General features: G+C 38.1%; 1 long non-coding RNA gene across 6 annotated transcripts in view; it reads left to right on the forward strand.

The window, feature by feature from the left end:
- The window catches only part of LOC114017630 (uncharacterized), a 520469-nt gene that overhangs the window by 210240 nt on the left and 282953 nt on the right, over window positions 1-27276 (forward strand). For all 6 annotated transcript variants that reach the window (XR_008734646.1, XR_008734645.1, XR_008734647.1 and 3 more), the window contains 2 exons: window positions 24736-24803; window positions 25984-26096. This is a non-coding gene — a long non-coding RNA (uncharacterized LOC114017630). The remainder of the gene's footprint in view (window positions 1-24735; window positions 24804-25983; window positions 26097-27276) is intronic.

The raw sequence follows: 27276 nt of genomic DNA on the forward strand, positions 1-27276 counted from the left end.
TATTTTATCACTATAGCTCGCTTTATATTTGCTTCAAATATTAAACAGACACTGGCTATAGTAGTTAGCTGAATTGTTTATGGGATCAAAATCAAGCTAAACGTTCAGAAAATTTTCAGCAAGAGATTCCAGTTAATGAAAGCACCATTTGTGATGTGCTAAAACATGTATACACATAGGTATTGCCCCATTTATCAGACATGAGAGCTAATTACCTCATCCACTGCTATATTTCTTCCATCCTCTGCATTTCAATTCCCAATATTAACACATAGGTGGTCAAGCTGACCATCGAATAGCCTACATGAGCATGAATGCATTAAATAATTTAATGTTAGAAGAGTTTATTAAACTGCCACATTCTAATCAGCATGCGTACCTGCCTTCATTAATCTTGCACTGGTCCATGGTGTGTCTCTACAGCTGACATAGAGTGTGCTAATGTTAATAGGAGCTCTTAACAAACAGGATCAGTTAATCAAGGAAAATTTACTATTAGCCACATGACCATGCATACTGATATCTCATTACAATCAGATTTAACCTCTTCATTACTGTATTCATCCAAATATTTTTGTTATCACTTGGGGTACTAAAGTGTTCCAAACTGAGATGTGATTATACTCATTTGAGCAGGAAATACATCAGCTCACTTTTATTAAGAAGTGAGACTTTGTTTTTGCTTTGTCTTCAAGGTATAATGTTACATGGGTTATATTTATTGCCAAAAGCAAGAAACTTAGTACCACTTTTTCTTGTCCAAAATGTGGCTACAGGAAATAATTCTAAAACAGAATGTTGAAAAATGAGGATTCTGGATTAATTCAGATGGAATTTAGCACTCAGTAAATTGTCAGTTAGCATGGGGTATGGTGGATATAATTTAGAATATACAGGGGGTTTAGCAGATAAAGTGTTTTAAGTTTTTAAGCAATGTATTTCTTTCTGATACCAATTGGACCATATTATTTTATAACAGTTGGCTATTTTCATTAGATCTTAGACTATGATAAGCAATTAAGCTCCATCAGTGGCCGTGATTCTCTGAGTCTGTTCATAGAATGTGAGGTTGGAAGGGACCTCTAGAGACTAAGTCCTTGACAGAGAAAGGGTAAATGGAGATAGTTCCGTTTTAGAGCTATTGATTTTATTTTATTTTATTTTATTTTATTTTTGAGATGTCCTTTTTCTGTATGCAAAGAGTAGACAGCATTAGTTCAGAGCAGAGAAGGTCAAGCCTGTTTCTTTAATCAGGAAACTGCATGACATTTTGGGTGCAAGAGCAATGTATTTTGAACCGTAGTAAAGGGTAGGATTCTGAACTACTATAAATTGCTGAGAGGGTAATTTGCATGGAGAGTTGGTTGGCTGAGAAACACTGTATCACTGCACCTCTGCTTCAGGGTAAAATGTGTGGATTGGGTTGTAGCAATGGCATTTGCCGACTTCTGCGTAGGGCCAACCACCAGCCTTGGTTTACTACTGAGCCCTGCATTAATCTGTATCACCTCGTGGACTTTGCTGTCACTCCTTTCCCCTCCACTCTTCCTAATTCCTTCTCCATTCTTCCCCTTTCTCCTCCACTCTGCTGTTTAAACTGACTAACTTCAGCAAAGGAGATAAAAGTCCTTGGATGGCTTCTTCCTCTGAGAAATCTGTTTGCTAAAAACTTACCTTTTGGTGCAACCTGGTGCATTGCAGTGGTAAAAAAATGTGTTTTTCTGTGATATAGGGTAAAAGTCAGCCCAAGGCAGGATGTTAGAGCTGAGTCCAGGAAGGGAAATGGACTTGCTAAGGCAGATTTTTTATTTGTTCACTCCCTCTCCTACTGTTCTAACACTCCCTCTTTCCTCTCCTCTCTTCTTTGTTATGTAGATTTATTAGGTCACCAAGGTTTTGCATTTTCTTCCTTTCAGTCCTCTTTTCTGTCTTTCAGTTTCTTTTTGTATTTTGGTTTCTTATTTTGTTACCTCACTCTTGGGCTACTCTTCTTCCCTTACTAGCACCTTTAATGCAAGCCACGTTGAAGCACTCCTTTGAGGGTGCATTGAGTGTTTGTGGGTGTTTTACACTTGCTCTCTGAAGACTTTCTGTTACAAATAGGCCTTTTTATTGTTCCAGCTGTAGGTTAACATTGCTTGCTGTGCTTGATAGATAAAGCTGGGACAGTCAATTAGTAAGAACAAGAACTGTTTCTCCTTAACCTGTCCTAGATCTTGTAGTATCATTCTCTGTGGTTCAGCTTCATCCTTGATGAAAACTGAGGTACCCAACCAACTAAACTTTTTATGTGTGCAGAAGACTAGATGAGTTTTCTTGTTTGCCCTGTCAGAGAAGCCACTTTCTGCTAAACTATACACTTTATAAGTTATGTGATTGCATTTGGAATGAAAACATAACTGTCACTCAATTGAGTATCAAGTTGCTGCAATATACATACTCTGAAAGCATCATGCACAGTACTTGTTGATTTTGGGGAAAATGGTGCACTTGTAGGTCACTGTCTAATGTGCAGAGAAACTGTTTGATAAAGAGGATCTGACAACCGTGAAAGGGGTGTAGTGGTGGTAAGGTGCGGGATAGAAGGCATTTCTTCCAACCTAGCTGTTCTGTAGACATACCGCTTGTTTTTTCAGCGTATTTAATACTATAAATTATAACATATTTAGTGACTGTTTTGGTATCTGGTGCTCTGAGCAAACCTTATCAGGGCTAAACAGTGGAATAAATAACATGACATAACAAGAACAAGATCTGATTCTTCATTAGTAGAATATCCTTCCTCTGCTCTACTTTCCTTTTTGTACTTCTGGTGCTTTTGATTGCAATTGCTGTATAAATCTGACCACAAAGGAGAATGCTGGTATCTTGCTAAATGTACAAATCCAGCACGATAGAAGAATTTAATGCAACAGTATATGATTCAAATATAATGTATTTTGGAAATGTCATATGATAATCCTACATAAAACCCTATTCATCAAAAGACTTCTGCTGTCAGGTCATGATGATGCTTTGATTATTTTACACATTATTTACACTGCATAGAGTTAGAAGGCATATTCTATGCATGATTCAAGATGAAAACTAATCCTTTAAAATAGAGGGTGTATTCTTTGTACAGATGTTAATTTTGATCATAGGAAAGGGGGGAGAAGTACTAAGAAAATTGGTCAGGACATAACAGTATTTTGAAATTACTCTTAAATAGTGAATGGATGTAGAACGTGAAAGTATTTTTAAAAATTTAACATTACATTAAAGTAGCTGCCTGAGTTCTGTGGCTGGGAATTTGTAAGCTAAAGGAGATATGACATTTTCTGTAATGAAATCAGGATGGCTAGAACAAATATCTGAAAAGGGCCTAGACTGGAGAAAAGAAGGACAATTCAGCAAGATTTGTGACATTATATATCATGGGGCCATACTGAGCTCATAGCAGCTGTTTAACACTGGAAATGTGTCTGTCAGTCCAACTGAATAACTAAAATTAAAACCTAAAGAGGTAGAAGTGACACGGAGTCTTGGTGCTCTGTGTGCTGACCATTGCTGAAAGGGACCTGTTGTGGCAAGCAGTGTGTGTGTAAGAAGTCATGTATTCGTTGAGTGATCGGTGAAGGGACCTGGAGGTCTGAGAATTACGGGCAAAACCTGAGTAATGAATGCTAGAGATGACACCACATTTTCACTCTGCTTCCCCTTCCCATCCCTTCCCATCCCTGCTTGTCCCTGCCCTGCATTTTAAAAAACAGGTTTTTCTTCTAGCAGCTGCCTATAAGGAGCAGATAATATGTGTTGTCCTGGAGATTCACTGCTGGTCTGTTTGGATTCACCCATGCTCTGTGGATTCTGTTAGCTTGCACAGGAAGATGAAAAGTGCTGATGTAATTTCCCCTCACTTTTGAAGGATCTCTCCAGATGTAGTGTTCCCCTCTATCCCTGATTTACCAAGTAGAATCCTACTTACAGGCTGATAAATATTGATGTTGTATTGGTGATGCTGCAATTATCTTTTTCCATAAATATTTAAAGTAAATATTCTTTATGTAAAAGTTCAATTTATAATTATGTATCAGGAGATGGTGGCAAATTAAAATCATAAGCTTTTCCTCAATTTTGTACAAGGGTTCCAGTGGTCTATTGCCACATTTTACTGAAGCAAAGCACTGAAAAGTGTTTGCCACCAAATACTGATGCAGTTTTATTCCTTTTTTTATTATCATTTTTGCTGAATTTCCTACACATGTCAAATAGCAGAGTAAATAAAACAGGGCATAAACAGTTTTAGTAAATTAATGTTATAGGGAATTTGCTGAAGGAGTTGGAAGGCCAGATTAAAACATTTTCCAGACCTGCTGAGAGCTTATCTTAAAACATGACCAAGATAATTATTTTATTTTCTTCTACTGAAACATCTGGAATAAGTTCCTGAAAAGATAAGAAGTGTATGCACAAAGTGCAACTGCAGCATAGTGTTACACTCCCACATAGCTTTTCACTTAATGTGTTTCAACTACCACCTGGCCAAACAGAGATGAAGATTCAGTAAAACATGTTCAAGCTCGAAGAAGTGTTCAATCTTTTGCTGTTCCCTACCACTCCTCGCATGATTTGTCTCCTGCTTCTCTTTCTCAAGGGCTAAATGTTTCAGGGAATCACAGTTTCCAGTCAGTGGAGTAACCACAACAAAGCTCTTTTGGAAATGAAAACTACATCCAGCCTTGTCTGCTTTTATCTGTAAATGAAACACACTTCTGTAAGCCTGTATCTGTTGCTGTAGACTGTGATGTCTAAGGGAGTTAGGCACCCATGGTCTCATCATGAAAATCCCATCTGAAGATGATTATTTCCTTATTCTTTATGATTATATGGCATCAGAAGGTAAAAGTGTTTTCACTGGGATTACTTATTTGTAGCTGAACTTTCCATTAAGGAGAATATGCTTAGTTTTCTACACTGCCTGTGAGTTATATACTGAAGATGTAAGTACATAGAGCTTAAAATTATAGAAATACTTGTATTCAAAATAAATGATAATATATTTCAGATTAATGGGAAACTGTGACACGCTAAGGAGGTGCTTTTCAGACAGAAAGCTGTATCAGGCCTTTTTGCAACAATGTGATGTAGTGCTATCGATACCAAATACATCTGGAAGCAGGAGTGGGATACTTGCTGGGTAGTTCGTGGTCAGCTCCAGGCATCCCTTCTAGGAAAGTGTATGAGAATTTGCAAGACTTGCAAAGACACACATGTTAATTCTTAACAAAAAGAAAAAGGGAATAATGATCCAATTGTAGTAAATATATGTGTGACACAGAGAGATAACTCACAGCTTGATGCTGCAAACCTAACTGCACAAATTCTGGTAGCAATAGATGTAAAATGTTGTGGAAACCAATGCCATTTCTGAACTATTCTGTTAGAATATCCTTATTCTACGAAAATTTAAAAAAGCTGAAATATTCCTTACTGGCTGATCTCATTGCTTTGTAAGGCAAGAGTCTGACTTCTGCTCCTTCAGAAAGACAGACATGCCAGCAGCAATATAATGTCCTATGTTCAGCTGGAAATTACCAGCAGAATCATTGTTTCAAAGTTTTTTCTTGGAATAAATGCAGTTTCTGTAACTGCCTCCTCAGCTCCTGAAACACTGTGAAGAAGAAATGGACGAATAAGCCCAGAAGATATACTTCAGCATTTTCTCCCCAAACTTTTTATTCACCATTGGAAAGTTCCAATTTAATGATAATAACAAATTCTACAGCCTTTTTTTTTAATTATTTAGAGTAATTTGTCAAGAAATGCTCAATTTTTTAAGTCAAAATATTTAATTGCATTTCAAATATTTTCAAAGCAATGTTTCAACATTTTCAAAATATGATGATTTCATTGTTACTTGAAATAACTTTCTATTTTACAAAAATCAATTGACTGAGACAAAACAAAGTACCCCTTTAGTATTGAAAAGCTATCTAAAATTTGCATGTGTCTAAACCAAATATTTGACTTTTTGGTTTGCTGAGCATTTTACTTTTTATTTGATTTAAGGTCATTCCAGAATGAATCTCCTCTCATCTCCCTCTTTTCCTGGAATTGCAAGTGAGTCAAAACCCTCTTATTTAAAATTTAGATAAACATCTTATCTATTAGAAATAAACAAAGAGAAGAAAAATATAGAGATAAAACACATAGGAGTTACCAAGAGTAACAAATGATCATAGAAGTGTGTTTCGAATAGTCAAAGAGAGACATTTAAATTCCGTTTCAGGTCATGTGTTCCACAGATCTCAAAGGCAAAAAAGCTCTACCTTGACTCAGGGTTTTTCTGAAAGCTCATTCCTGGATCCAAGTAGACTTTTGACATGATTATAATTCAATCAGACGATAATGGTCCCATCTGGCAATAGAATAGCAAGTCAGCCGAGACTGATGAAGGTGACATTCTACCTTCCCCAAATTCTTCATTCAAGAGCTCAAAGGACCTATAAATTTGATATCCAGCTTTTCCTCCTGACTTCCTGGCAGCATGTCCAATTTTCAGTCCTTTCCTTTTCTTTTCTTTTGCTAAGACTATTCCTACATTTCATCTCCTGATGAATGTCACAAAATCTTACTTATTTCCTCATTCTTCATCATCCAGTAACTTTTCCCACCATAAGTTGGCAATATGACAGCTGCTTATCTGTGTTTTGACTTTTTAAGTGTTGTCTGTTCTTATTTCTTAGTAGCCTTAAGGAAAGAAGGAATTCAGTATGAGTTTGGCTGTGTCTATACCATTTTGGCAACCCTTTCCACAGGAATGAGGAAAGCATAACAAAGGCAGCTATGCTTTTTTTAATACCAATGCAGACTTTCCCAGAGGTAGCCTGAATGCCATTACTTGGCATTGTGTTGTTTAGGCTGGCATTTAGTATCTGAATGCATTAGTACCTTGTGCTTAATTAAAGTAAACAGTGATTAAAAGTCTGATGATGCTTCCTAATTCAATACCAAGGTCTCTACTTTCAAGAGGAGACTGTAACTGCACAGCGTTTTCCTCAGGAGTGAGGTTTGCATGTGAAGATCCTTTCCTGTGCCATTTGCTGCTTTTTGCCATTTCGGTTGTGCCTGTACCTCCATCTATAAGCAAGCAGTAAGCCCTGGGAGGAGAAGGTGGTGAGGGAGAGAGGATTTTAGTCCAGACCATTTTGGTGTCTCATTCATAGATATCCCCTTCTCTTATAAAAAACTGCCAGTCTAAACATGAGGGCATGTGCATACAGGAGCAGGAAGACACAGGAGGATTATGTTAGGGAGGGGCCAGGAACCTCCTGAACTGGTTATCACTGACAAAACTGATTCTGTGTAAGGATAACATACGGTAGAGAAGGATGCAGTACTTGTGATCTTGCATCGCTGTAGGTACAAGAAGCTTATCTGGCTATAGGAATGTTCTGTGTAGGATTTTTGTATTGTTGGTCATGTCCACCCAAACGATACACCCCTGAAGACAACAGCTACATCAATCTGTGCTCTGCACATTTCCCTAAGAATTTTTCAACAAGCTCTCCTAGGCTTTATTTTCTGTGCACTGGCAGCAACAAACATTGCAGCAGGTTTTTCTGTCTGACACCTCTTGCTCATCCTGATCACTATATTTATCGACACACAGATTTGTTTTTTCAAATCACAACTTCAATCATACTCATTTTATCATCTCTGAAGATTGCTTGGCACTGATCTGGGTTTGGTTTGGGTTTTTGTTTTAATGACACTTCAACAGAAATCATTGAGTTTAAAAAAAAATAAAAATCCCTTCCAGCCTATCCAGAACCTAACAAAATAAACCTCCATTCTGTAAGGTCATTTGATGGCTAAACAAAACATGTACTCAGTCCATATTTTACTGGAACTTATCTTTACTTCTAACATCCACCCTTCGCCAGATTTTGTCATCGCCGTTTTACTGAATGCTATTTTATTCCTCCAGTCATCCTATATATCTTAAGAGAATTATGAGAGAGCATGAGTTTCTGTGCTGTGCATATGTGTAAAACAATTTGACCCACAGTGCTATTGGTTTGTTGCTGCCAATAATGTATCCCCCCCCCCCCCCCTTTTATTGCCTATTTAGTCAATATAGCCTCATAGACTTTTAAGATTTTTGAGGTATGAAATACTTCTAATCCTATTTATTTTAAGTTAATCATATATAGCAAAACTTATTTTTTTCCTAATAAAAATATTGTAAAGACAGTTTTAGCGTTGAGTCAGCAGCTCTGAAATACTGAAGAAAAAATTTAGCAGCATTTCTTCATTCAGTCTGTAGTCCTATCTCGTTGTATCTGATACTTTAGATACGGTATGGAAATCTGAAATGGATTGGGAGTTTCTCTTTCATCTGTCCTTCTTAAAGATGTTTTTTGGGGAAGCAGGGAGGATGAGTGCTTAGGCTGTGGGTTTGCAAGTTCCACATTCCTACTCCTTCAGGAGATTGCTATAAAGATTGCCCTCCCAGTGCTTAGTCTTGTTCCCACACTCCTGCTGTTGACACCATCACCTGCCTACTCCCAGACTTCCCCTTATCTGCAGCAAAATGCAAATCTTGTTCAAATTATGATAGTGATCTCACACCAAGTAATAGCTATTTTGTTGCAAACCATCAGTCATGTATCCCTTGTGCCCAGTGTTGTCACCAGATACAAAGAATAGGCAGGTCAAAGCAGCTCTCGTAAAACTAAGACATTAGGTCAAGCTTAACACTGAAAGCCTGGGTTCAGTAAATGTTGTCTGAAGGTAAGTTGACATTTTCCACTTAGAAATCCCTCATTCTGTGTATCCAACAGAGAAAATTTGAGGGACAATAGAGAATTGTCCAAAAAGCAGTATTAGGAACAACATACCCACTGATCCAATCCTCTTCCTAACTGTAACTTTCCTTGTAGCCACTTAATGTCATTCCACGACCATGCAGCAATGGGCTCACTGGGTCCACCCTTAGTGCCTGGTCCCCCCCTTGCCTCCTGCCGGGACTGCTGGTCAGCAGACGGCCCAGGCCCAGCCGCCTGGGGTGCAGGCAGCGTGCTCTGCTCCGAACTCCCTGCAGTTCTGCCTGCTTTTTTTTCAGTGACTTCTGCCCATTCCTGCTGCCATGCTTTTAGGTCTGTTAATAGTAGCAGAAGTCCTCAGTGGAGGTCACTGAGGTCTTCTACAATGTCAGTAAGGACATTCCCCAGTCCCCATCAAAAAGCATCTCTCTGTCTCATACCACTACAAATCCCTCAAAGTATGCTAGATCCGTCTGAAAAGTCTTCTCAATAGCGCAAAGAGGCTCACTGGAGGGAACAGGTTTTAGAGTCGTGCAAATGGTAGTTGTCAAAATCTAGCTGCAGCATTTTTTTTCCTTCTCCTCACAGTTTTCTCCCCATCGAGCCAGTTCTGAATCTGTGCAATTTTATTTCTGCTCTGAGCATTGCTGGCAGGGTGGTAGACAGAAAGGGTATGCAAATGGAGGTCTTTCTATAGCATCTTCCCAAAGACAGCTTCTGCCACTCTGGGAAAATACTTTATGCAAACAAAGAAGATCTGTGGTTTCTTGTCTCTCTTCAATATCAAGTAAAATGGGGGACTTTAGAGCTTGAAGCGCTATAGGACCTATACTTTCCATCTACTGATGGTTTTATTCTGCTTCTTTATGTTGAATTTAACCAATGTGGCTGCATTTCAGTAATCTGTAATGACAAAGGCTCCATTTAAAACACTCTTTAAAAATGATCAGATATAAATTTAGGCCCATAAATGTAGGAAAAATATCACTGCTTTCTGTGGATCAGAATTTGTTTCCCATTTGGTAATGGCTCATTCAGTATCGGCTGTTCGATTCAGGTGCAATGGGTTGTTGTAGTTTGTAAGGTTTTTGAAAGAATGCTGTTATCATACAGTCTTTTAAAATAATACCAGTAATGCTATACCATTAGCTAGGAGAAGAATGCCATGGTTATGAGATCTATTCCTGCCCAAAGGCGGCCAGCCATATTTATAAATTGGTGTGATCTCCTTGCTAAGTAGTTGTTCAGGTTTGCCTTGACTCACTGGTCTGAGTAGTAAGTAAGTGGACTGGTAATTCAGCTTCACTCTAATTTCTATCTTGACCTCTACACTTTCTTTTTACATTATGGAGCCGGCATAGAATTTTCTATGCTCTAAATAATACAGACAATAATTGTGTGTCTGTATTAAAATCGGGAGGCATTAGGGGGTTTTTGATGTAATTTTATTACTTTCTTCCGCTGCGCGTCAAAGTTCCACACAGAGTACCTGTTTTTACTTAGGATTTTTTTTTCTTTTTATTAACCAGAACTTTTCAACCTTGTGTGATCTCTTTACAATTCCCTTTAGAATACATAATTGTGCTCGATCAATTTGTTAAAGGCTTTTGAAGTGTTAAAAAAGCTGCATTAAAATTATTTTCTTTCAGGTTTTATGTTAATGAACATAGGTGCTATTCAAAGCAAAGTCAGTGTGTCAAGGGAACTTTAACTAAAGTTATTCATACATAAACTAAAAAAGGAAACATCTTTAGTGGAGGAAAATACATTTAATGAGTAAGTGCAGCACACAATTCCTCCTTTCAAAAATGTCAGTTCATATTGAACCTCCATTCTAGATATCTTACAATTACTTTGTCAACAGAAGGTAGAGTAGTGATGGATGATACATTGGTTCTTGAAACCAAACTTTCTGTGAGTTACTTAGGCTGAAACTAAGTGCTTTTACATTCCAGTCTTATTGATGATAGTGGTTTTATATTTATCACCCTGTCATTTCAGTTGACTGTATCAGCCTCTTCAGTGCAGGAATATGGACACTAATGGAGGTGTGTCCTTAGTGCTCTAAAGGGTCACAGATTCATTCCACTAACATGTTCACAGCCCTGTTATAGGCTCAGAAATTGTTTTGCCATTTTAAACAGTAATCTGCAGCTGTAGGTGTATGAGGCCTGTGAAAAACGGTTTCTTACTGGTCTTTTTAGACCACGCTACCTGTTTGACACTGAATATGCTTCTTTCAACTTTCACTAATATAATGGTACTGTTTTGCAACCTGCCCTATAATAGTCAGAATTCTACCAGGGCCTTGGGAGTCCAGGATCAGATTGCAACATTTATTTATAAGAAATTCTGTCAAGAATCAATAATAGTCTTGGGTCTCAAGTTCCTTCTTTAATAATACTTTGATATGATTTGTCACAAGCTAGCCCACAGTATCCACCAGATTTTATTACTTAGCTTGCAGCACAGTCTCTCATCTTTGAGTCATGAGATCAGCCATGGGGAGACCTTTAAAAAGCTATATTCTTTACTGTTTGGTTATTACAGAAAGTCTATATTACTCAATAATATCTTTTATAAGGTGTGCTGTCACATCTTCACATAGATGTTTAACCTCGATGTAGATATACTGAATGCCTGGAGGCCATTTTAGTGACATGGACATTGTTTTTCATGATTGGATGCCAAATGTATCAACAAAAACAACAGAAGTTGGGCCTTATTTTCACAGCTTGGTAGTTCTGACTGAATCTCATACTAACTGTCGATAGCAACTAAGATTTTATTTAGAGTGTGGAGTGTAACATTTTTATTACTTGAAAGTAGTAGAAATTCTGTGAAAGCAATTTAGATTACTTTCCACTGTAATATCAGTTCCTTAGGTTCTACTGTGTATCTCAATAAACAAGATCCTACTGTGTCACTCGCATATTGTGGTTCTAAATATATAAGATTTAACTCAGACCTGAAATTCAGATAGTTACAGTTGGCATTTACTTAATACAGGCAGTTTACAAAATGAATTATAAGTATTGTTGACTTAAGGCACAATAAGCTTGACTCAATTAAATTTTCAGTAAAGTTTGTTAAAAAGTGCTTTGAATGAATACAGCCTAATCAACCTGTGAAATTTAGATGCTCCTCTTCCCTTTTTGTGAAATTAAGAACTGAGGAGTCAGAGGGAGACATAGAGGTTTGCTCTTTGTATTGTGTCATCTGTCATGCACACGAGTGGGACCAGTAAAACTAATAATAGATAAACATGTTCTCATCAATCATGTTTTTTCCAAATATGTATTTTGAAAAAAAATCTTTATAATCTTTATAATTGCTTATATGCTATATATCTTTACATTTTCCTGTCAATAACAGCAATTGGTTATTGTGTACTGCTCTGTATTTGAAGGGTCTTTCAATTTGCTACGTAACCATGTTGTCAGCAGAGAAGGAAACCTCTATTAGGGTATTGAATATTGAGTTAAGTTTTTTGGGCCAGGCAAGTTTTCTTCAGGATAAAAGCACACACGTTTTTCAGAACTGCTCATAGTGAGTATCTCAGAAAGAAGTAGGTGTGGTGATTTAATTTAAAGAGATTATATCTCCCTGGTTTATAATTTTTTAAAGCCTGTCCCAGTAAAACTCGTAAAGCAGGTAGGTCTTTGTGAAAGCCATTCCTTATGTATAATAAAGTTACACGGCCTGTTTTAGCTCAGAGCTAAGAATACAAAGCTATTAATAGATCCATAGAGGGTTGTAATACACATATTGAAAAACAAAAATATCTCTAAATTCTTTATTAACAGTGCATAGTAAATTTGGAATTACAGAAGGGCAATCTTGAATTGACTGTAGAAATTGCTGGTGCTTTATTTTGGAAAGGTGACATTTTCATGGACTAAAATAATTTCAAGACTAAAAAGGTGTGTTGGTTAAACAAATATATTTACCCATGAAGAGCTGCTAAGACCCTTTCCTTAATGAGAATTTAATTGATAACTGGAGCTATTTCCTTCAAAAGACTTTGCAAGTTATCCTGAAAAAGAAGAGTTTAGTACTACATGCAATCTAAAATGTAGTAATTCCATAATATCTCAAACACTGTATTAATTTTGCAAATTGTTCCAATTTCTGGCAAGAGCCTTGGAAAGGGAGTCCTCAGGATATATAGCAATGCGTAGTATTCAGTTGTAGTGTTCATTTTCAGGCTGCCTAGTCAATTAATTTTGAAACATTGAAAAGATTGTTGTCTAATTATTTCTCTGATGTTTGATTTATATGGAATGGGTGAACTAGAAAGATGAAAAATTTCTTTTCCAATGGATAGTTTGGAAAGGTTGATGTATCTGGTACCACAAGGAAGATTATATATAAATATATATGTATATATATATATGCACACACTTGCATAGACACACACATATGCACGTGAATATACATATATCATAAACAACTAGTGAAGCAATTTTATTTACCTTTTATAGGTTTAGAGCCATATGTAACATAGCCTAACTTTCAAATATCTGAATAATCTACCTGCAGGTAGCACTGACTTAAATAAGAAAAGATGTTTAAAAAAAAAAAAAAAAAAAAGACATTGAAAATGAAGCCTGGAGTAGCCTATGGTAAAAAACAAATGGTATAAATTAGGTGTGGACTTGAACACTTCCTATGTAAAATAAAGGGGAAAAAAAGTCAGGAAAGCTGTGGGGCTTATCAAAGAAAAAGAGTTAGAGGCGGGCATTTCAACATTAAAATTAGAAACAGAGAGGTAGTGGAAACCTGGCTTCCTGCCTAAGTTTCATAAACTAACCTGTGCTCTAGATTTATAAGAAACAAATCTAGTTAGCCCTAGTCTTGACTCTTCTAGTTTGACCTCAGGCCCACAGGGTGAATCAGTCTCATCAGAACATTTCATTCAGCCCATGCCCTACTCTTTGCCTTAGAGCTGTTATTGCCCTCCCTGAGGAATGTAAGGAAATATGCCCATCCCATGACCAAAATGCAGATGTGGCCTATCATACGGCCTGATTTTTACGTGCCACATCCCTGCCTAGCAGGTATTTGGTTTTTTTTCAGTAGCCTCCTCTGTTTAGCTGGCCTTCGGTGCCTGCAGAAAAGGATCTATTATTAGATGAATCTAGAAAGCTTCCCCTTCCCAACAGAAAAAGATTGTTTTTTTCTAACATGCCTATCAGCTCTGTCAAACTCTTGGTTTTCATTGTGCTCAAGTTTCCAGCAGCATATTGACTATCCCTCTAACAAGACCATGACACATGCTTATTTTTTGAGTATCTTTAGATAGTGCACTATTAAGTGAAAAGGAATAGAAGAAACAATGCACGAGTTTTAGCATGTTAACAGTATAAGTGTATAGTGGTTATGTGCATACTTTTCAGAACTAGTAGCAGAACCAATCTTTTCAAGATCCTTCATTGTTAACTGGTTCTGGAGACTCTTTACCAAGGTGCTCACTCTAATATACAAACTTGATCAGACTAACTCAGGTTCTGTATGTCTCTTTTCCTTGCGATTTAGCAATCTTGAAAAGCCATTGGCTATTTACATAGTCGGTTACCTCTAACATAATAACAGGTTCTGTAGAACCGCTCAAAATTCAAAGCAGAACAACATGCATGGATACTAATCATGTGAGCTTGATGATTCTGTGAAATTTATTGTTTACAGGCATCGTTAGTTTTATTGGTAGCAGGCCAACTGTGGTAGAGGTCTATTTAGCGTGTGATAGGAAAGCAGAGGAAAGTGTTAACTTGGGTTTTGATCTTATCAACTTCAATCACTTCCATAAATCTGTGTTCTAGAAATGCATCTAAGTTTGTCCTAACTTTCCTGGGAAGCCCATATTTCCCTCTAGTCCCATCAAAGTTCACTTTATTAACCCAGGAGTTATAGGTTTCAGCAGAAATAAATTCTTTTAGCAGCAGCAAAATGTACTTGTCGGGCTTTCCACCAGATCTCTGAAAATCTCATTCTTTTGTGTAGGAGCCACATTTTGTATGCTTACCTCTGGCAGCTGCTCTTCTGTAGTACATTTGCCATCTCCTGCACCCACATCCAGACCGGTAGTACTCATGTATTTGTCAGCTTGCATTTGTATTCACATCACCTCACTTGGGCATATAATTCACAGAGTCCAAAAGAAATGGTTGCCATTTTTTTGAACAGAACTAGGACACAGGAAAAGAGCAGAGGAAAAGACAGGTTTTATACTCCTGAGCATTTGCAAGAATACTGAATGGTGAGGGAGAAAATGGAACTGGATGTACCATTGAAGAAGAATCCTAAATCCTGCATAGTCATCCTTGGCTTTCAGTTGGGCAGGATAAACAATCATAGTTTAGATAATGGCTTGTTTGCAGTTCTGTTCCAGTTGTACCTTATGGAAGTATTTGAGTTCTCTTGCTTAGGAGCAGAAAAATGCCTTTGAAAGAGCGATCCTCCTGAGCAATCTTTTGATTTGTTTCTTTAGCAAATTTACCTGAATTTGCCAGATCTGTTGACTGATCTTTTTGATGTTTTCTTAGGAATCTGGATGTTGCCCATGTTATGTTTATAGATGTTGCATGTATATCTCTGTAGTTGTTACATGGCTTCTAAAGGGCCAGTTCAGAGTTAAAACAGCTGTTCTGGCCTTAGATCTGAAGAACAGCATCAGTTAACAGGTTTTGACACTGTAACAGGCAATGGCTCATAGTTTTTGAGTATTTACTTTTGCTAATCTGAACCAGGGAACTGCTTGATCATGAGAGGAAAGTTTGGCCAGGATTGCAGGGAGACACTTTCAAATTAAGAATTTGAAAGGAATTAGAAGATAATCCTTTGCTGAGCATCTGCTCCCTAATAGAACAAAGTGGGGGAGAGAAAAGACACCAAAACAAGGAAACCTAATTTGAGCTGTTTAGTCTCCTGAAACCAAGTGTAGATATGTCTTTAGTCTTCTTTTATTTCTGGCCATTCGTTTTTCTCCTGTGATATTCCTGTAGCTAATTCCATTTCTCCCCCTGAACATCGTGACATCATGATGGTCACAGAGGGAATGGATGGGCACATCTATACTACACTGTGCTGTAGAAAGCAGTACAGCTACAGCAGCATGGAGCTATATACTTACAGGACTGGATTCCCTCCAGAATGTGAGAGAGCTCATTTAAAATTGGCTCCAGGATCTACTGTTCTAGGACAGAAGATAAAACTAGCACACCCTGCTGGGATTAACATGGTTGGTAATCAGGCATTTCTGTAACGTTATCAGCTCAATCTAAAAGTTTCATTGTAGGAACTAGATTTGTGAGTTCAAGCTGGAGAGAGAGACTGGGAAGCTTCATCTCTGAGCTACAACTGTGGCTACTTGGGAAGTGAATTCAGTACACCAAGTTTGATCTGAAATGATTATCCTTGTGCTTACTGCGACTTTTCTGTGTGATGATTTTGCATTAGGTTGTTCACCGTACAGAGAAACATGGCAATTCTTAACTCCTTCTGAAAGGAAATCACTGTATTAGGATGCTACGAGCACAGCACTGGAATGCGCACTCCCAGAAAGTCATTCATTAGCACTGAGCATCCAGAGAAGGAACATGCTCACTGCCTGCTGACAAACTCAGAACATTTGGCAGATTCTGAGGTTTTTTGCAGGTTGGTGTTGTGATGTGGGCTGAGCTTTCAACCTTGCACACAACATTAATAATATGGAAATTGAAAGAGTACATACTCTAAGCAGGGCATGTTCCCAAGTTTGTGCCAAGATCTAAGCCATGCTGTACCTCAGGACTCTGAGCACTGGAGTGCTTATTAATTTTTCCCTGTAATTCTTAATAAAATTGTATTGCAGCATGCAAGCAACAAGGGCCTCTTTGATAATTTACCCTCTGCAAGTTCAAATCCATGTTAGTGAAAGGAACTGTCTGCCTTATATTTCAAAAGTAATGAATTCAAACTCTGTTGGGATTGTAATTTTATTAGGAATTCTGCATATCTTCTCTTGTTATTATTTCTGGGTCAAATGGATCATTATATTGATTGATCAACACTTAATTTGTTATTATCCATAAGTACTCAGCAAATAATGAAAATACCCTGTCACTTTGTTAAAGAATGAATAAAAGAGACAGTATTAGGTTACTTTTTTTAATTAATTTTTTGCATACATGTAGATCAAGCTTGTATATCTCTGGAGCTTTGACTGGCCACTCAAACATCTGGCAGGAAAAGCTAAGTAGTAAAATAATTCCTATATGTGTGTGTGTATATGTAGATATTTTTACCAGTGTTCACTGTAAAAATAGAAAAAATACAGGGCAGTAGGGTTTATGATAATGCTACAAGTTAATGATCTTGAGCACAGCAACAAACTTTTAGTGTTGCCATACTAATCAGGCATTTCTGTAGCCTAATCAGCTCAGTCTAAAAATCAAAAATCATGCAGCTCCATTCTAGGAGCTAGAAGGTCTGTACTTTGTAGCTGGAAAGAGAAGAGACTGGGAATTTATATGTATTTATATTTATATATTTATATTTATTGATTTATGATACTTCCTTTTGTAAAGTTACATCTGGTTCTGGATTTGTTAGGCACATTTTCTCGTAACTTCTACTAACTGACATCCCATACAAAGTAGAAGAGTGAGAAGCACTGAAACATAGAGCATTCAGTACAAGTAATGTACATGTACATATATATTACACCATCAGTTGCAAGTCTTGAGGGAAAGACACTGGACCTTATTTTCAAACATTCTTAGTGCATACAAATTACATTGAGGCTTATAAAAGCTGAAAGAAATCCTGTTTCTGAAAATTGGGACCATTTTTCCCAGCGTGAGTAACCAGCATCTAGCCTTAAGAAAACCTATAAATTAATCCGTCTGTGTCTCAGCTTGCCTAACTAGTGTCTAAAGGAGGAATACTCTTGCCATGATGCAAAGCAGAACTGACAAGAAAAAGATACTCTTTTTTTCTGTCACAGTCATCTTACATGGACCAGCATTAGAGATGTTATTGGTTTATATATTTTATCGATAATGCAGTGTCAGGCATATCAGTACGTTGAACTTATTTTTTCTACTAAGCAGATCTGCAAGTGTGCTGAAATTATACCACAACAGGTTGTTCATGACCAGCAGCACCAATAAATGTAGTGTTTTTGCAGATTGCATGCCAGTGACCTATACATCTGCACCAAAACAACTCACTGTTCCTCTCTGAGTGTATTTCATGATGCACTTGCACAGGGGACTTAAAATTATTTCATATGTCTCATAAATCCTTCCACAGTATCCTTGACCAATTACAGGTGGGCAAGCTAACGTATTGTGGTTGGTGCTGACCTGCCCACAGACTGGCCAGCTGAGAGGCCAATAGTCAACAGAACTGCTACATTCTCAGTTGAAACCTTTCTTTCATGGAAGCACTAATTTGGCTCTTTCTTTACTACCCAGCTGCCAGTTTTCATGAAACTTGTGGCAGACTTTATATCCATACAGTTTCTACAATTTTGCCCCTTCCTTAAAGGAGGTGAACTGACAGATGGACAAAAGAGCAGAGTGCGATCTTGTTTATTTTATCCTTCGAAACCCAGGCTGATGTTGGTATATAAAACTTCAGTCACAAAGTTATGTGACAAACACCACTCACAAAGTTATGAAATACCTTATAAATATGAAATATCTTATAAATATAAAAGATGAAACTCTGATTTATGCCAATAATCTTTTCAAGCACTAATGTTTATCTAATGGATTCAGCTACCAAAAATCGTATGCTACAAAGAGCATTATAATTTGGGATTCACCTGTGCCATTATATCAAAGCTAAAATTATTCCATGAGACTTTGGAACGTTCCATGTTGGTTGATACTATGTGCTTTTAACTAAAAGCTTCGTCTTTCACTTTACATCAACAGAAGTGGAACGATTAATGCTTCAAAATACAAGAGAGGCTTTTGTTCTTGTTTAAATTTTTGTACCTTAGCTTGAAAGGTATCTTGAGCTCCTTTGAAGTTTTCCTTTAATATGCTGCACCCAAACCACTTCTTTATAAGAGCCTCATTTAACTTTTACATTTTGAAGATCTTTCAATGCAAGCCCAAATGTAACAAAAGAAAGTGATAATTGTTGAAACAGGCAGAGTTGTTGAATAGTGTAGACACTGGATCTTATGGAAGCCATATCCTGGAAGCATCTTGTGCAACTTCTGGCTCTTGGTGTATAGCTGGCAGGTAGGTCACATCGCATAGAATTCACTTCATGCTCTAGCTAATGTTTTCTTTAATTATTAATCAAGTTTAGTAGTTCACAGAGACCCCAATTCCACAGAACTTGTGTAGCCCCTTGCAGAGAGCTCCACTTGCTGCCAGTGGCATTCCCTGAGAGGTCTGCTTGTGCAATTCTCAGACACAGGCTTGAATGCCAATTCTCTGTGATGTCAGTGGTTAGACTTCTATAGATTTCACTGGGGACTGGATTGAACTGTATATTTTTTGATAACAGATTGAGTTTTTTCTCTCTGTGTTTGAAAACAGCTACCACCCAGATAATAGTAACAAGAACAACAACTGAAATGCTGATTTGAGATTTCAGTGAAGCTACTTAGGATTACAGGCAGAAGATCAAGACAGTCAACACTGAGAAGTGCAGGATTCTTTGCAGTTAATCCTGATACTGCCCTGGCACTCCCAGTGACTATGTAGTGGTATTCCTGCCCAACAGCCAAATAGACTGTTTAGTAGAGCTTGCAGAAGTTGTGAATATTTTCATACCCCGATTTAATTCCCTTGTGAGTAGTTCCTGAAAGTCACTGTACAGTGTATTTAATTTACTGTATTAGAAATATGCCACTTCAGATTTCTGATGACTGTCTGGCTTTGAGGCTTTGATGCTGTCATCAGACTCTATCATGAGTGAGGAAATGTTGATGTCATACTGTGGTTTATGATCCACAAGCTCATCATGCCTATATTTCTGCTTGATTTTGTGCTTCTACCAGTGTTGTGGGAACTCACACAGCATTTCAGACCTTTGAAAGTCTAATTCTCATGCACTATACTTTTTTTTCTTTCTTTCTGAACTGGGGCAGATGTCCCTTTCTGTAATAATTTAATTAACATTTTGGAATAATGATGCATTAATTAATGCCAGATTAATGCAGACAATGGAAATGCTACAGAATTACACTTTATATCAACACTAATGCAAAATGAGTTCATCCTGGATAATATTTCTTACAGAGAATACAAAAAGAGATAATACTAATTAGGCCATCAATTTAAATTTACCATAATTTCAATCCATGTCACTTATCTGTTCTCTAACATAAAACATTCTGTTCTACCATACACTTTTTGCTGCATTGATGTAAGTATGGCAGCCAGACTGGGAGTCATTTCCTAATGTACATTTTTATAGATGATCGTACACTCCTGTGCTGTAATCCTGGGTTTGGTGCCTGTGTTGTGAAGGATTGAACTTTAAACATCAGTTATAGACTTGATAATGTTCTGACATAGATCTTCTGTGGGTAGAGAAACTTCACTGGCAAAAAAATACCCCCACCAGAGGCACAGTATTTTGTATTGTGCATGGCACGTTATTAGACTGTAGCACACAGTTCAGATTATTCTAATTCTTCCTGGCATGGCCCACATTTGCTGCTGCAAATACAACATCTACAAAGTCATTCCTTTGTGAGCATTATTATTTCAACTGCTTTGTAACAGAATGTGAGACAAATAAAAAATGAAGATTTCTGTTCCCAAGTAGCTTCAGTCTCAGTAGCATATTCCCATTTCTGAGAATACATGGTTTACTTAAGACATGTCTGATCTCACTTGCAGTTTGGTGGATTTTTCTATGACCATCATCTAGGCACTGCTTCTTGTGCAGGCAAGAAAAGAGGATTAAAAAGATAATTCTGAGAAGCAAAGCATGAAAAAAAAATAGAGATGATTCAGTTTCAATGAACATCCAACAGAGCTTTGCTTTCCTCTCCATCTCTCCTTCTGACTCTCTGGCATTCTGTGTGGAATCTTCTGGGTCACCAGAATTTCAGGCTTCTTGCTCTTCAGAAAGCTGTGTTGAAGACCAACAGAGAGTCAAGTCACTAGGGACCAGTCAGGCTGACTTGCAAGCACTGATGTTCATTTGGAATTCCCAAGGTGTACAGGGAGTCAGCTGCACTTCAGTCTAAAATATGTAATGAAACAACGTCAGGGACCTGGAAGTCTTTTCTGTACCAGCACACTAGGAATTTGAGAGTTCTTCATCCACTGTGAAGAGCTTTGTTTGAAAATCAAAGGAACATTTTTTATTTTCCAGAATGCAATTTTTCAGAATTTGATGTGTGATGAATTTTAAGATATTTGGGGTTTTTTATTCCAAATACAAGCAACACCTGATTTTGAAATTCCCTGTGAAACAGACTCTGCACAGCTCTAGTTGCTTTCTTCAAACACTGAAACATCCTCCTTTATAGAGTATATATTAATTGTGTGCTTTTATACTAGACATTTGTACCAATTTTATGGTATAAAATTGAATTATTTAGTCCAACAGAGAAAATGCTGATTCCCTTATAGAATGTTTTCACCAACAAAGGGATTTTAAGAAGTGTTGGCCACTCAGCAGATCAGATCAGGAGACAGCAGCCGTGGCAAACTATGGAGTAGTGACCTAGTTAAAAAAAAACAACAACACATAGACAGTCGTGCTTTATGGGAAAATGTTTCAGGCTAGATAATATCTCAGGAAATCCTTTTGCTGGTGCATTGTGTGTCTTCCAGAAAAGGCCATCCTTTTTTATAGACATTCTGAGTGAAATGTATGTCATGTAAAGAACGAACAACTTGTATATACTTAAATGGCATTAGCCCTAAAACAGGAGTTGTGTAGGATTTGTCCATCACAAATCTACATGGTGTTCTGCACCCGAATGAATTTCAGACAATGTACTTTGGCTTTTGCATACTGCTTTCTCTGGAGAGTACCATTCTGGTCTCTACCACATGGGCAAATTGAATTAATGCGATAGCTTTTCTTCTCTACAGAATTTATTTCTAATTTAGAAAAGGTCAGATATGTAAATCTGTGATTTTTTTAAATGAAACTACCTCTTTTTTGGGGACAGTTTAATATGACTGGCCATCACTGCCCAGGACTGTTAAAAGAATGTGTAGTTAGGAGTAATGAAGTGAGCGGATTTTTGAAAATAAGAAAAAATAGTTATTTTCCAAGGTGCTATCTATTAGATAGTGAAACAGACTTTTTGGAGAACTACAGTAAGCTGTCATCATTAGTTGGGCTTGTAACTCTGTGCAGAGTAGACAATGTACTAGACAAAGTATGATAACTGCGTAGACTGAACTGATGTTGATCCAAATGTTCTGGAATTAAGAAATCCCAGAAATCTTTTTGATCTCTAATTTCTGTGAGGACTGGCAAAGAAGGGCTTTTGTGGATCAGGACTCAAGCAAGTATAGTAAAACAGTCTTGTATAGTAAAACAGTCTTGCGCCGAGGAAAAATTTGCTCTGTGCCAATCTACACTTTGCTTTCCCATCTCAAGTGCTATTAATCCCTTACTTTCACAAGCAATCAAGTATGTTCAGAAAAACTTTTTTTTTTTAAAAAAGATTATTTTTAGATTTTATATGAAACATCAACTAGAAACTAATTGGATTAAATATTTTAGTATAAAAATAGCACTCTTTTCCAGACTTTTTGTTTAGGTTGCCAGTTTTAAATATGTGTTTTTCTCTGTTTAAGTCTCCATATTGCATTTTTTTCTCATTAAGTTATATGGTCTCAAAATAAAAAACTTTTAATCTTAATGTTTTAGATGATCATAACACTTTATTGCTAAGAATGGTATCATCATAGTGTTGAGAGCAGCTCTGAGGAGGACTTGGGGGTGTTGGTTGACAAGAAGCTCAACATGGACCGGCAATGTCCATGCAGACTGAATCCCGGGCTGCATCAAAAGAAGTGTGCCCAGCAGGTCGAGGGAGGTGATTCTGCCCCTCTACTCCTCCCTCATGACACCCACCTGGAGTACTGCATTCAGTTCCGGGGCCCACAACATAAGGAGGACACGGACCTATTGGAGCAGGTCCAAATGGGGGACACACAGATGGTCAGGGTGCTGGAGCACCTCTCCTATGAAGACAGGCTGAGAGAATTGGAGTTGTTCAGCCTGGAGGAAAGAAGGCTCCAAGGAGACCTTATAGCAACCTGCCAGTACCTAACGGGGGCCTGCAGGAAAGCTGGAGAGGGACTTTTTAGGGCAGGTAGCGATAGGGCAAGGGGAAATGGCTTTAAACTGAAAGAGGGTAGGTTTAGATTAGATATTAGGAGGAAATTCTTTACTGTGAGGGTGGTGAGGCACTGGAGCAGGTCGCCCAGAGAAGTTGTGGTTGCCCCATCCCTGGCAGTGCTTAAGGCCAGGCTGGAGGGGCTTTGAGCAACCTGGCCTAGTGGAAGGTGCCCCTGCCCATGGCAGGGGAGTTGGAACTAGATGATCTTTAAGGTCTCTTCCAACCCAAACCATTCTATGATTCTGTGATCATGGAGATACAAATAAAATATTTTAGCTGGACAGGTATCTGATGGTGCTGTGTTTCGCTGAAACTACAAATGAATATCTACAGGGGATGGAAATAGGGTTGGATGCCTCCCTTGGAGATGACATCTTTATGGAACATAAAATTCTAAATGTGAAGATGTCAGGGTTAAGTTCAAGTATTTTAGTACCCACATATTTAAGTACCAGGTTTTTTTTCTGGCACATTTCCAGCCTTAAATCAGACATGGAATACTTGTAAGGTGATGGTTGATAGAGGATTTCAACAGCTTTTCAATTTTAACTTTACGTTTAAGGCTTTTGCAGGACATCCTTCTTCTATGACAGCACCAATACATTGGTAACACCTGCCTCTTTCCAGTTGATCACACCTGTTGACACTTATGTGCATTAACAAATCAACTAATAACCTTCTGGTCCTTTTTTTCATGTGCATTAGTACTGGTAGCTCTGTGCGTAGAGAATTATGATATACAATGTATTCCTTGTTTAAATGGATTTTATTGAGTGCCAAACGTATTTCTGGTCATATTGCTTAATGATACCTCTAACTCAGAAAAGGTAATTCTAAGAAAAGAAAGCTTTTTCACAGAGTTATGTAATTTTTGAATAATTCCATTCCCAGGCTGTCCTATGAGTTATATGTATTTAAATTGTGTCCCAGAATAGTAGGACAGTTCATGTTCATATCAACTCTCTGTATTTATGTGTATGAAAGTTAAAAGCCCTAAAAGAGCTGACTTTGAAGGTTCTGTTGATGGCCAGAGAATATGGTACAGTGCTGCATGTTGGAACACAACACAAATAATACCAGGCTAATTCCAGAGGGGGTAATATATCCACAGGGAGTGGAGCAGCATCATAAGAGGTTACTAGCTTGGAGTTTGAAAGCTTAGAGAGCCACAGTCAAGTGATGCTACACCTGAGCAAATATATCCTCCATCGTTAAGGACGGTAATTAATCAGGCTGCAAATGTGGTTGCAACTAGTTTAGAAACCATTGCAGAGATGTTTGTCAAAGCCAAAACAAATATTGGTATCACCAGAGTTACATGCTCAAATTTTACTGGTGAAAATTTAAAAAATCACTACTTAGGCACATTCATCAGAGCTATATTATGTAGATTGGCTAATAACTATTGAACATTTGAAAGTTCAAAAGCAATAAGTAAAAACTGTAACAGTTGGAGAATGTTGAATAAATCCAAAGAAATCATGATCAGTTCATGGATATTTAGTAAACAATAGTTGTCTAAGTTGTTTGCTATGCATTGTTTATTCATCTCTAATAAGTATCATACAGTATAAATGGTATTTTTATTTCTGCTCCTAGAATGTGAAAAAATCTGTGGAAGCTAACTGAGGGCTTTGCAAGTGTATCTGAATGGTGGATCAACTGAGGTAAGTTGGAGTTTATGTCCCTGAACATATTGTATGATCAATGGATAAGGCATGGTTTAAATATAGATGGAAAACCACAGGGTATTAAGTATCTAGGAATATTTTACCTTATGGAGTTGAAGTCTACAACTAAACAAAGAGGTAATGTGAAATACAGTGAAAAAAAATATTTGCTGGGTGGTCTCTGCCACATACTGTATCGTCTGGTGGAAAAGGCTGAGAGCCATAAAAAAGATATTGGGACCAAATCTGACATACTGTATACATTAAACATCTTACTATTTACCTTCTGAGAAAAGTTCTTTAAGGAACTCACGGGTTTGTTAACAAAAACTTCATGGCATTATAGGAAGCCCAAATTCTGGGATGAAAATGTGAGCATTAGCCAAACCTTTAGGTGGAACAAATTTTCCAGAGTTACAAAAATATTGGTTTTTTGTGAAGCCAAGGAATGGATACCATATAAGTGGATCTCAGCCCACTTGGATAGCCTTTGAAGAAGCACAAACATTACTTTTTCATTTGTTCTCATTAACAATAGTGAACTGAAAAGAGCTGAATGTAGTGCTGAAAGCCATGGCTGACTAGATTTTGAATCATAAAGAAAATGCAGGGGAAAATGCAAGGGAAAATAGAAAATGAAAGGAAGTCCTATGAAACATATGAAATGTTTTCTTGATTTTTCCTTCTGACATGCCAGGGCCCTTTGGGCACCACCAGGCCCCTGGTCTAGACCCACCGCCGGGGGCTCCCTCCCCTGCCCCTGGGCAGGACCCCAGTCCGGCCTGCAGGGCTGCCAGCCCAGCCCAGCCACACCATGGCAGGGCCGGGCCCAGCTCGCGGCGGGGCCTGCCCGTGGGGCCCTTGAGCCAGCCCTAATCACAGGCCCATGTCCCGGCCCAGCCTCGGCCCATCCCTGTCCCCAGGGATATGCCTGGGGCTGGGGCAGCCCCAGGTGGCCCCAACTGGCCCCTCTCCTGGCCGGGGGTGGGGTAGGCCTTGGCTGCCCGGCTCTGCCATGCCATCCGTGGGGCCTCCACTCCCGGCCTCATGGAGGCCTGGGCCTGTGCAGGGCCCCGGTGCTGGACAATAAAGCAGGAGGGCTGCATGTTGTAGCTTTACAGAATATGTCAGACCCGCGGAACGGTGTCTGTTCCTTTCTCATCTCCTTGTGAAACAGTGTAGGCTCAGATCAGGACTTCAAATGCGTGCAGTCACAGCCTTCCCGCAGACGGTGAGAGAAGTACTGCAGAAACATCTCTGCTTCTCCACTAGGACTGATACAGCAGCAAGGTAAGTAAAACATAGACTTCTGCTAATTTCTAAGGGATTTGAGTCAAGCCCTTTAACTATATACATTATGTTCTCCCCTCCTCTCTGCTCGCTTCAATCTCCTCCAAATTACTACTCGCAGCTTAATGAATAAACACTGTAGCCTTAAATGCTGAAGGGAGGCAATGGAGGAAGATTACAGGGTGAATGCAAGGAAGGAGTTCTAATGTGCTGCCTTATTCCTGCTGCTTTATTTTTGATTAATGGAACAATAAACACCAATGAGAACTGCTAGGGATAGCTCAAGAGATGTGGACAGATGCTTGTCTTGTGGCTCTTCAAAGGGCATTTACTACCTTAAGTATTCTACAATTATAATTTTGGTTGAGGTTTGGTGGCTCTACTCCATTTGTATGGGTATCCAATTACAACTGAAATATTTGCACTTGACAGCAGTTTTAGACTACATAGTTAAATGAAAAATGAACCAAATGCAATACATACTTCAATAACAATCAGTCTTAAGAGAATTTTTTGAAGAACAACTTCTGACCCACCAGGATTATTAAACATCCCATAGCATTTTTTGTAAGATTAGTCACAGTGTCTTTTCTGAAACTCAATTTATATTATTACATTCTTTCTCCATAAATCACCCTGCAGTATTAACTGAACATAGTATTCTTCCGTCACATACTGTTGTAGAAAGTTAAAAAGCTGTCGTGTTCCACCTCAAAAATGGATCCACTTTCTTAGAATGTAATGCAGTTTTATTATAAGATTTGGAAGTTTTTGTTGTTTTACAATCCAGTACATGTGCAAGAGAATCTGTTGTTTTTTCAGTGCTGGTTGGTTTCCTCATCTGCATCAATGAATATACAAATAGTAAATATTGGTATTTTGCAAGGGCACTAGTTTCCAGAGATTGTCCCCAAGGACTGTCCACAGAAGAAGGAAACCCATAGATTTCCATTTGCATATGTGCCTAAGTGCATGCACCAGCAAAGAACCAAGTTTCTAATTTTTTAAAACCTCTCTTTATTTCACAAGCAATGACTATGTTCTAGCTGAAGGTCCAAAAAACCATGAGTTTTGTATCTTCGCAAGTCTTGCAGGTGATGCAAAAAATGTCACTCCTTCGTTTTACTCTATCAAGCAAGCAGATAATTCTTCTTAAAGTCATCTTTTGACAGAAAGGAGA

This window comes from Falco cherrug, chromosome 12, assembly GCF_023634085.1.
Source record: "Falco cherrug isolate bFalChe1 chromosome 12, bFalChe1.pri, whole genome shotgun sequence".
NCBI classification, from domain to species: Eukaryota; Metazoa; Chordata; class Aves; order Falconiformes; family Falconidae; genus Falco; species Falco cherrug.